Source organism: Ascaphus truei, unplaced genomic scaffold (genome assembly GCF_040206685.1).
Source record: "Ascaphus truei isolate aAscTru1 unplaced genomic scaffold, aAscTru1.hap1 HAP1_SCAFFOLD_444, whole genome shotgun sequence".
Classification (NCBI taxonomy): Eukaryota; Metazoa; Chordata; class Amphibia; order Anura; family Ascaphidae; genus Ascaphus; species Ascaphus truei.
In genome coordinates, this window is record NW_027456775.1 from 281,966 (window position 1) to 293,759 (window position 11,794).

At 42.8% G+C, this 11,794-nt stretch overlaps 1 protein-coding gene across 1 annotated transcript in view; it reads right to left on the reverse strand.

Moving 5' to 3' along the window:
- LOC142484858 (membrane-spanning 4-domains subfamily A member 15-like) overlaps positions 1–10,423 on the reverse strand; it is a 96,784-nt gene extending 86,361 nt beyond the window's left edge. Inside the window, exon 1 of the mRNA XM_075584090.1 lies at positions 10,310–10,423. The gene's annotated coding sequence lies outside the window, so the exon portion shown is untranslated. The remainder of the gene's footprint in view (positions 1–10,309) is intronic.
- Between the last annotated feature and the right edge of the window lie 1,371 nt (positions 10,424–11,794).

Consider the following 11,794-nt stretch of genomic DNA (forward strand, 5'->3'; position numbering starts at 1 on the left):
AGGACTCACCAAATCGTGTGCTTATTAGGGTAAGAAAGGAATCACCAAATCATGTGCTTATTTAGGGTAAGAAAGGACGTGACCAAATCGTGTGCTTATTTAGGGTAAGAAAGGACTCACCAAATCGTGTGCTTATTTAGGGTAAGAAAGAACTCACCAAATCGTGTGCTTATTTAGGGTAAGGAAGGACTCACTAAATCGTGTGCTTATTTAGGGTAAGAAAGGAGTCACCAAATCGTGTGCTTATTTAGGGTAAGAAAGGACTCACCAAATCGTGTGCTTATTTAGTGTAAGAAAGGACTCACCAAATCGTGTGCTTATTTAGGGTAAGATAGGACTCACCAAATCGTGTGCTTATTTAGCGTAAGAAAGGACCTCACCAAATTGTGTGCTTATTTAGCATAAGAAAAGACTCACCAAATCGTGTGCTTATTTAGGGTAAGAAAGGACTCACCAAATTGTGTGCTTATTTAGGGTAAGAAAGGACTCACCAAATCGTGTGCTTATTTAGCGTAAGAAATGGCCTCACCAAATCGTGTGCTTATTTAGGGTAAGGAAGGACTCACCCAATCGTATGCTTTTTTAGGGTAAGAAAGGACCTCACCAAATCGTGTGCTTATTTAGGGTAAGAAAGGACTTACCAAATCGTGTGCTTATTTAGGGTAAGAAAGGACTCACCAAATCGTGTGCTTATTTAGGGTAAGGAAGGACTCACCAAATTGTGTGCTTATTTAGGGTAAGAAAGGACGTGACCAAATCGTGTGATTATTTAGCGTAAGAAAGGACTCACCAAATCGTGTGCTTATTTACAGTAGGGTAAGAAAGAACTCACCAAATCGTGTGCTTATTTAGGGTAAGGAAGGACTCACCAAATCGTGTGCTTATTTAGGGTAAGAAAGGACTCACCAAATCGTGTGCTTATTTAGGGTAAGAAAGGACCTCACCAAATCGTGTGCTTATTTAGGGTAAGAAAGAACCTCACCAAATCGTGTGCTTATTTAGGGTAAGAAAGAACCTCACCAAATCGTGTGCTTATTTAGGGTAAGAAAGAACCTCACCAAATCGTGTGCTGCTTTAGGGTAAGAAAGGACTCACCAAATTGTGTGCTTATTTAGGGTAAGAAAGAACTCACCAAATCGTGTGCTTATTTAGGGTAAGAAAGAACCTCACCAAATCGTGTGCTTATTTAGGGTAAGAAAGAACCTCACCAAATCGTGTGCTTATTTAGGGTAAGAAAGAACCTCGCCAAATCGTGTGCTTTTTTAGGGTAAGAAAGAACCTCACCAAATCGTGTGCTTATTTAGGGTAAGAAAGGACCTCACCAAATCGTGTGCTTATTAGGGTAAGAAAGGACTCACCAAATCGTGTGCTTATTTAGGGTAAGAAAGGACTCACCAAATCGTGTGCTTATTTAGGGTAAGAAAGGACCTCACCAAATCGTGTGCTTATTTAGGGTAAGAAAGAACCTCACCAAATCGTGTGCTTATTTAGGGTAAGAAAGAACCTCACCAAATCGTGTGCTTATTTAGGGTAAGAAAGAACCTCACCAAATCGTGTGCTGCTTTAGGGTAAGAAAGGACTCACCAAATTGTGTGCTTATTTAGGGTAAGAAAGAACTCACCAAATCGTGTGCTTATTTAGGGTAAGAAAGAACCTCACCAAATCGTGTGCTTATTTAGGGTAAGAAAGAACCTCACCAAATCGTGTGCTGCTTTAGGGTAAGAAAGGACTCACCAAATTGTGTGCTTATTTAGGGTAAGAAAGAACCTCACCAAATCGTGTGCTTATTTAGGGTAAGAAAGGACCTCACCAAATCGTGTGCTTATTAGGGTAAGAAAGGACTCACCAAATCGTGTGCTTATTTAGGGTAAGAAAGGACTCACCAAATCGTGTGCTTATTTAGGGTAAGAAAGGACCTCACCAAATCGTGTGCTTATTTAGGGTAAGAAAGGACTCACCAAATCGTGTGCTTATTTAGGGTAAGATAGGACTCACCAAATCGTGTGCTTATTTAGTGTAAGAAAGGACTCACCAAATCGTGTGCTTATTAGGGTAAGAAAGGAATCACCAAATCATGTGCTTATTTAGGGTAAGAAAGGACGTGACCAAATCGTGTGCTTATTTAGGGTAAGAAAGGACTCACCAAATCGTGTGCTTATTTAGGGTAAGAAAGAACTCACCAAATCGTGTGCTTATTTAGGGTAAGGAAGGACTCACTAAATCGTGTGCTTATTTAGGGTAAGAAAGGAGTCACCAAATCGTGTGCTTATTTAGGGTAAGAAAGGACTCACCAAATCGTGTGCTTATTTAGTGTAAGAAAGGACTCACCAAATCGTGTGCTTATTTAGGGTAAGATAGGACTCACCAAATCGTGTGCTTATTTAGCGTAAGAAAGGACCTCACCAAATTGTGTGCTTATTTAGCATAAGAAAAGACTCACCAAATCGTGTGCTTATTTAGGGTAAGAAAGGACTCACCAAATTGTGTGCTTATTTAGGGTAAGAAAGGACTCACCAAATCGTGTGCTTATTTAGCGTAAGAAATGGCCTCACCAAATCGTGTGCTTATTTAGGGTAAGGAAGGACTCACCCAATCGTATGCTTTTTTAGGGTAAGAAAGGACCTCACCAAATCGTGTGCTTATTTAGGGTAAGAAAGGACTTACCAAATCGTGTGCTTATTTAGGGTAAGAAAGGACTCACCAAATCGTGTGCTTATTTAGGGTAAGGAAGGACTCACCAAATTGTGTGCTTATTTAGGGTAAGAAAGGACGTGACCAAATCGTGTGATTATTTAGCGTAAGAAAGGACTCACCAAATCGTGTGCTTATTTACAGTAGGGTAAGAAAGAACTCACCAAATCGTGTGCTTATTTAGGGTAAGGAAGGACTCACCAAATCGTGTGCTTATTTAGGGTAAGAAAGGACTCACCAAATCGTGTGCTTATTTAGGGTAAGAAAGGACTCACCAAATCGTGTGCTTATTTAGGGTAAGGAAGGACTCACCAAATTGTGTGCTTATTTAGGGTAAGAAAGGACGTGACCAAATCGTGTGATTATTTAGCGTAAGAAAGGACTCACCAAATCGTGTGCTTATTTAGGGTAAGAAAGAACTCACCAAATCGTGTGCTTATTTAGGGTAAGGAAGGACTCACCAAATCGTGTGCTTATTTAGGGTAAGAAAGGACTCACCAAATCGTGTGCTTATTTAGGGTAAGAAAGGACTCACCAAATCGTGTGCTTATTTAGGGTAAGAAAGGACTCACCAAATCGTGTGCTTATTTAGGGTAAGGAAGGACTCACCAAATTGTGTGCTTATTTAGGGTAAGAAAGGACGTGACCAAATCGTGTGATTATTTAGCGTAAGAAAGGACTCACCAAATCGTGTGCTTATTTAGGGTAAGAAAGAACTCACCAAATCGTGTGCTTATTTAGGGTAAGGAAGGACTCACCAAATCGTGTGCTTATTTAGGGTAAGAAAGGACTCACCAAATCGTGTGCTTATTTAGTGTAAGAAAGGACTCACCAAATCGTGTGCTTATTAGGGTAAGAAAGTACTCACCAAATCGTGTGCTTATTTAGGGTAAGAAAGGACTCACCAAATCGTGTGTTATTTAGCGTAAGAAAGGACCTCACCAAATCGTGTGCTTATTTAGCGTAAGAAAAGACTCACCAAATCGTGTGCTTATTTAAGGTAAGAAAGGACTCACCAAGTCGTGTGCTTATTTAGGGTAAGAAAGGACCTCAACAAATCGTGTGCTTATTTTGGGTAAGAAAGGACCTCAACAAATCGTGTGCTTATTTAGCGTAAGAAAGGACCTCACCAAATCGTGTGCTTATTTAGGGTAAGAAAGGACTCACCAAATCGTGTGCTTATTTAGGGTAAGAAAGGACGTGACCAAATCGTGTGCTTATTTAGGGTAAGAAAGGACTCACCAAATCGTGTGCTTATTTAGGGTAAGAAAGGACCTCAGCAAATCGTGTGCTTATTTAGGGTAAGAAAGGACTCACCCAATCGTGTGCTTATTTAGGGTAAGAAAGGACTCACCAAATCGTGTGCTTATTTAGGGTAAGAAAGGACCTCACCAAATCGTGTGCTTATTTAGCGTAAGAAATGACTCACCAAATCGTGTGCTTATTTAGGGTAAGAAAGGACTCACCAAATCGTGTGCTTATTTAGTGTAAGAAAGGACTCACCAAATCGTGTGCTTATTTAGGGTAAGAAAGGACTCACCAAATCGTTACTTATTTAGCGTAAGAAAGGACCTCACCAAATCGTGTGCTTATTTAGCGTAAGAAATGACTCACCAAATCGTGTGCTTATTTAGGGTAAGAAAGGACTCACCAAATCGTGTGCTTATTTAGGGTAAGAAAGGACTCACCAAATCGTGTGCTTATTTAGGGTAAGAAAGGACTCACCAAATCGTGTGCTTATTTAGGGTAAGAAAGGACTCACCAAATCGTGTGCTTATTTAGCGTAAGAAAGGGCCTCACCAAATCGTGTGCTTATTTAGGTAAGAAAGGACTCACCAAATCGTGTGCTTATTTAGTGTAAGAAAGGACTCACCAAATCGTGTGCTTATTAGGGTAAGAAAGGACTCACCAAATCGTGTGCTTATTTAGGGTAAGAAAGGACGTGACCAAATCGTGTGCTTATTTAGGGTAAGGAAGGACTCACTAAATCGTGTGCTTATTTAGGGTAAGAAAGGAGTCACCAAATCGTGTGCTTATTTAGGGTAAGAAAGGACTCACCAAATCGTGTGCTTATTTAGTGTAAGAAAGGACTCACCAAATCGTGTGCTTATTTAGGGTAAGATAGGACTCACCAAATCGTGTGCTTATTTAGCGTAAGAAAGGACCTCACCAAATTGTGTGCTTATTTAGCATAAGAAAAGACTCACCAAATCGTGTGCTTATTTAGGGTAAGAAAGGACTCACCAAATTGTGTGCTTATTTAGGGTAAGAAAGGACTCACCAAATCGTGTGCTTATTTAGCGTAAGAAATGGCCTCACCAAATCGTGTGCTTATTTAGGGTAAGGAAGGACTCACCCAATCGTATGCTTTTTTAGGGTAAGAAAGGACCTCACCAAATCGTGTGCTTATTTAGGGTAAGAAAGGACTTACCAAATCGTGTGCTTATTTAGGGTAAGAAAGGACTCACCAAATCGTGTGCTTATTTAGGGTAAGGAAGGACTCACCAAATGGTGTGCTTATTTAGGGTAAGAAAGGACGTGACCAAATCGTGTGATTATTTAGCGTAAGAAAGGACTCACCAAATCGTGTGCTTATTTACAGTAGGGTAAGAAAGAACTCACCAAATCGTGTGCTTATTTAGGGTAAGGAAGGACTCACCAAATCGTGTGCTTATTTAGGGTAAGAAAGGACCTCACCAAATCGTGTGCTTATTTAGGGTAAGAAAGGACTCACCAAATCGTGTGCTTATTTAGGGTAAGAAAGGACTCACCAAATCGTGTGCTTATTTAGGGTAAGGAAGGACTCACCAAATTGTGTGCTTATTTAGGGTAAGAAAGGACGTGACCAAATCGTGTGATTATTTAGCGTAAGAAAGGACTCACCAAATCGTGTGCTTATTTAGGGTAAGAAAGAACTCACCAAATCGTGTGCTTATTTAGGGTAAGGAAGGACTCACCAAATCGTGTGCTTATTTAGGGTAAGAAAGGACTCACCAAATCGTGTGCTTATTTAGTGTAAGAAAGGACTCACCAAATCGTGTGCTTATTAGGGTAAGAAAGTACTCACCAAATCGTGTGCTTATTTAGGGTAAGAAAGGACTCACCAAATCGTGTGTTATTTAGCGTAAGAAAGGACCTCACCAAATCGTGTGCTTATTTAGATTAAGAAAAGACTCACCAAATCGTGTGCTTATTTAAGGTAAGAAAGGACTCACCAAGTCGTGTGCTTATTTAGGGTAAGAAAGGACCTCAACAAATCGTGTGCTTATTTAGGGTAAGAAAGGACCTCAACAAATCGTGTGCTTATTTAGCGTAAGAAAGGACCTCACCAAATCGTGTGCTTATTTAGGGTAAGAAAGGACTCACCAAATCGTGTGCTTATTTAGGGTAAGAAAGGACGTGACCAAATCGTGTGCTTATTTAGGGTAAGAAAGGACTCACCAAATCGTGTGCTTATTTAGGGTAAGAAAGGACCTCAGCAAATCGTGTGCTTATTTAGGGTAAGAAAGGACTCACCCAATCGTGTGCTTATTTAGGGTAAGAAAGGACTCACCAAATCGTGTGCTTATTTAGGGTAAGAAAGGACCTCACCAAATCGTGTGCTTATTTAGCGTAAGAAATGACTCACCAAATCGTGTGCTTATTTAGGGTAAGAAAGGACTCACCAAATCGTGTGCTTATTTAGTGTAAGAAAGGACTCACCAAATCGTGTGCTTATTTAGGGTAAGAAAGGACTCACCAAATCGTTACTTATTTAGCGTAAGAAAGGACCTCACCAAATCGTGTGCTTATTTAGCGTAAGAAATGACTCACCAAATCGTGTGCTTATTTAGGGTAAGAAAGGACTCACCAAATCGTGTGCTTATTTAGGGTAAGAAAGGACTCACCAAATCGTGTGCTTATTTAGGGTAAGAAAGGACTCACCAAATCGTGTGCTTATTTAGGGTAAGAAAGGACTCACCAAATCGTGTGCTTATTTAGCGTAAGAAAGGGCCTCACCAAATCGTGTGCTTATTTAGGTAAGAAAGGACTCACCAAATCGTGTGCTTATTTAGTGTAAGAAAGGACTCACCAAATCGTGTGCTTATTAGGGTAAGAAAGGACTCACCAAATCGTGTGCTTATTTAGGGTAAGAAAGGACGTGACCAAATCGTGTGCTTATTTAGGGTAAGAAAGGACTCACCAAATCATGTGCTTATTTAGGGTAAGAAAGAACTCACCAAATCGTGTGCTTATTTAGGGTAAGGAAGGACTCACCAAATCGTGTGCTTATTTAGGGTAAGAAAGGAGTCACCAAATCGTGTGCTTATTTAGGGTAAGAAAGGACTCACCAAATCATGTGCTTATTTAGTGTAAGAAAGGACTCACCAAATCGTGTGCTTATTAGGTTAAGAAAGGACTCACCAAATCGTGTGCTTATTTAGCGTAAGAAACGACCTCACCAAATCGTGTGCTTATTTAGCGTAAGAAAAGATTCACCAAATCGTGTGCTTATTTAGGGTAAGAAAGGACCTCACCAAATCGTGTGCTTATTTAGGGTAAAAAAGGACTCACCAAATCATGTGCTTATTTAGGGTAAGAAAGGACCTCAGCAAATCGTGTGCTTATTTAGCGTAAGAAAAGACTCACCAAATCGTGTGCTTATTTAGGGTAAGAAAGGACCTCAGCAAATCGTGTGCTTATTTAGCGTAAGAAAAGACTCACCAAATCGTGTGCTTATTTAGGGTAAGAAAGGACCTCACCAAATCGTGTGCTTATTTAGGGTAAGAAAGGACCTCAGCAAATCGTGTGCTTATTTAGCGTAAGAAAAGACTCACCAAATCGTGTGCTTTTTTAGGGTAAGAAAGGACCTCACCAAATCGTGTGCTTATTTAGGGTAAGAAAGGACTCACCAAATCGTGTGCTTATTTAGGGTAAGAAAGGACTCACCAAATCGTGTGCTTATTTAGCGTAAGAAATGTCTCACCAAATCGTGTGCTTATTTAGGGTAAGAAAGGACTCACCAAATCGTATGCTTATTTAGGGTAAGAAAGGACTCACACGATCGTGTGCTTTTTTAGGGTAAGAAAGGACCTCACCAAATCGTGTGCTTATTTAGGGTAAGAAAGGACTCACCAAATCATGTGCTTATTTAAGGTAAGAAAGGACTCACCAAATCGTGTGCTTTTTTAGGGTAAGGAAGGACTCACCAAATTGTGTACAGATAACAGATCTCACCCCCAGGTCCTGGAGGATGGGAATGACAAGCGGTTGACCCTTTCTCTGCATCTCTTGCAGTATTTCTGCATGGGGGGTGTTGTTTCTTTTCTGGGTTGGGGGGCGGGGGAGTTTAGGGGGCTTGGAAGAGGGATGGTTTGAGTGGTGGGGGTGAAACAAAGTTAAAGCTTCAAGAAGCAGCAGCAAGGCAGACAAGGGGGGCTGAGCTCAGCTAGTCAGATGAGCGCAGGTAAACCGAGTGCAGGTAATCGGAGTGCAGGTAAACCGAGTGCCGGTAAACTGAGTGCAGGGAAACCGAGCACAGGAAATCGGAGTGCAGGCAAACCGAGCGCAGGTAATCGGAGTGCAGGGAAACCGAGTGCAGGTAATCGGAGTGCAGGTAATCGGAGTGTAGGCAAACCAAGTGCTGGTAAGCCGAGTGCAGGAAAACTGAGTGCAGGCAAACTGAGAGCATTTAATCTGAGTGCAGGTAATCTGAGTGCAGGTAATCTGAGTTCAGTTAATCTGAGTGCAGGTAATCTGAGTGCAGGTAATCTGAGCGCAGGTAATCTGAGAGCAGGTAATCTTAAAGCAGGTAATCTTAAAGCAGGTAATCTGAGTTCAGGTAATCTGAGCGCAGGTAATATGAGCGCAGGTAATATGAGTGCAGGGAAACCAAGCGCTGGTAATCGGAGTGCAGGTAATCGGAGTGTAGGCAAACCGAGTGCTGGTAAACCAAGTGCAGGCAAACTGAGTGCAGGCAAACTGAGAGCATTTAATCTGAGTGCAGGTAATCTGAGTGCAGGTAATCTGAGTGCAGGTAATATGAGTGCAGGTAATCTGAGCGCAGGTAATCTGAGTGCAGGTAATATGAGCGCAGGTAATCTGAGCGCAGGTAATCTGAGAGCAGGTAATCTGAGAGCAGGTAATATGAGTGCAGGTAATATGAGCGCAGGTAATCTTAGAGCAGGTAATATGAGCTCAGGTAATATGAGCTCAGGTAATATGAGCGCAGGTATATGAGCGCAGGTAATATGAGCGCAGGTAATATGAGCGCAGGTAATATGAGCGCAGGTATATGAGCCCTGGCAAACTGAGCGCAGGTAATATGAGCACAGGTAATCTGAGCGCAGGTAATATGAGCGCAGGTAATCTGAGCGCAGGTAGTATGAGACCAGGTAATATGAGCGCAGGTAATATGAGCGCAGGTAATATGAGCGCAGGTAATCTGAGCGCAGGTAATTTTAGCGCAGGTAATCTGAGTGTATGTAATCTGAGCGCATGTAATCTGAGCGCAGGTAATATGAGTGCATGTAATATGAGCGCAGGTAATATGAGCGCAGGTAATCTGAGTGCAGGTAATCTGAGCGCAGGTAATCTGAGTGCATGTAATCTGAGTGCAGGTAATATGAGCGCAGGTAATATGAGCCCTGATAATATGAGCCCTGGCAAACTGAGCGCAGATAATATGAGCCCTGGCAAACTGAGTGCAGGTAATATGAGCGCAGGTAATATGAGCCCTGATAATATGAGCCCTAGCAAACTGAGCGCAGGTAATATGAGCCCTGGTAAACCGAGCGCAGGTAAACCGAGTGCAGGTAAACCGAGCGCAGGTAAACCGAGTGCAGGTAAACCGAGCGCAGGTAATCTGAGCGCAGCTAAACCGAGCGTAGATAAGCCGAGTGCAGGTAAGCCGAGAGCAGGTAAGCCTAGTGCAGGTAATCTGAGCGCAGCTAAAATGAGTGCAGGTAAACCAAGCGCAGGTAAAACGAGCGCAGGTAAACCGAGTGCAGGTAATCTGAGCACAGCTAAAACGAGTGCAGGTAATCTGAGCACAGCTAAAACGAGTGCAGGTAAACCAAGCGCAGGTAAGCCGAGTGCAGGTAAACCGAGAGCAGGTAAGCCAAGCGCAGGTAAGCCGAGTGCAGGTAATCTGAGCGCAGCTAAAACAAGTGCAGGTAAGCCGAGCTCAAGTAAACCGAGCGCAGGTAAGCCGAGAGCAGGTAAGCCGAGTGCAGGTAATCTGAGCGCAGCTAAAACAAGTGCAGGTAAACCGAGCGCAAGTAAACCGAGTGCAGGTAAGCCGAGCGCAGGTAAGCCGAGCGCAGGTAAACCGAGAGCAGGTAAGCCAAGAGCAGGTAAGCCGAGCGCAGGTAAGCCGAGCGCAGGTAAGCCGAGCGCAGGTAAGCCGAGCGCAGGTAAACTCTGATGGGCACTTTCTGGCAACACTCACTGTCAAAGAACGAATGGAGGTTCAGGGGCAGGATCCTATTTAAAACAATTAGGGGCGGGATACACGACCCCCCCCCCCCCCCCCACAAATACAGGTTTTTACCCTTACAGTTATCTGCCTGTGTTCAAATGTGGGGTCTAAATATGTAATAATATTACAAAAAAGGCAGGATGTGCTCCGTATACTCACAGTGTCTCTCTCTGGTACTGTACGCTCTCACGGGAAAGTGTCTCCCACTGCCTCTCTCCTTATTATAGCGCCTGTGCGTGCACCTTATCAGAGAGAGCGCCTGTTTATGGCTATATGTGACTGCTGTCCTGCCTTCTCTCCCCATAATCACACACAGGGGGTTTCCACTCATTTCCTGCAGTGAGTCAGTGTAAATCTGCGGTCCCGTCTGATTATAATATTATTACAGAGATAAGAGAAGCCGGGAGCCGGGAGAAGGATTTACTGGATGCATGGACCCACGTGTCCAAAGAGCTTACAATCTAAATGGTATGGACAAAGCCCTGTGTCACATGCACCACACAATGACACACATGCACCACACAATGACACACAGGCTCCTTGTATGAGTAAAGTATTTCTGTGTGACAGATACGTGCGAATATGTGAGGTACAATATAGAGTGTGTGAGTACATGTGAGTACGAGTATAAGACGTATAGTGAGTGTGTGCGTACATGTGAGTATATGAGGTATAGTGAGTGTGTGCTTACATGTGAGTATGTGAGGTATAGTGAGTGTGTGCGTACATGTGAGTGTGTGTGTGCGTACATGTAAGTATGTGAGGCATAGTGAGTGTGTGCGTACATGTGAGTATGTGAGGTATAGTGAGTGTGTGCATACATGTGAGTATGTGAGGTATAGTGAGTGTGTGCACACATGTGAGTATGTGAGGTATAGTGAGTGTGTGCATACATGTGAGTATGTGAGGCATAGTGAGTGTGTGCGTACATGTGAGTATGTGAGGTATAGTGAGTGTGTGCGTACATGTGAGTATGTGAGGTATAGTGAGTGTGTGCATACATGTGAGTGTGTGTGTGCGTACATGTGAGTATGTGAGGTATAGTGAGTGTGTGCGTACATGTGAGTGTGTGTGTGCGTACATGTATGTGAGGCATAGTGAGTGTGTGCGTACATGTGAGTATGTGAGGTATAGTGAGTGTGTGCATACATGTAAGTATGTGAGGCATAGTGAGTGTGTGCATACATGTGAGTATGTGAGGTATAGTGAGTGTGTGCATACATGTAAGTATGTGAGGCATAGTGAGTGTGTGCGTACATGTGAGTGTGTGTGTGCGTACATGTAAGTATGTGAGGCATAGTGAGTGTGTGCGTACATGTGAGTATGTGAGGTATAGTGAGTGTGTGCATACATGTGAGTATGTGAGGTATAGTGAGTGTGTGCGTTCATGTGAGTATGTGAGGTATAGTGAGTGTGTGCGTACATGTGAGTGGGTGTGTGCGTACATGTAAGTATGTGAGGCATAGTGAGTGTGTGCGTACATGTGAGTATATGAGGTATAGTGAGTGTGTGCGTACATGTGAGTGTGTGTGTGCGTACATGTAAGTATGTGAGGCATAGTGAGTGTGTGCGTACATGTGAGTATGTGAGGTATAGTGAGTGTGTGCGTACATGTGAGTATGTGAGGTATAGTGAGTGTGTGCA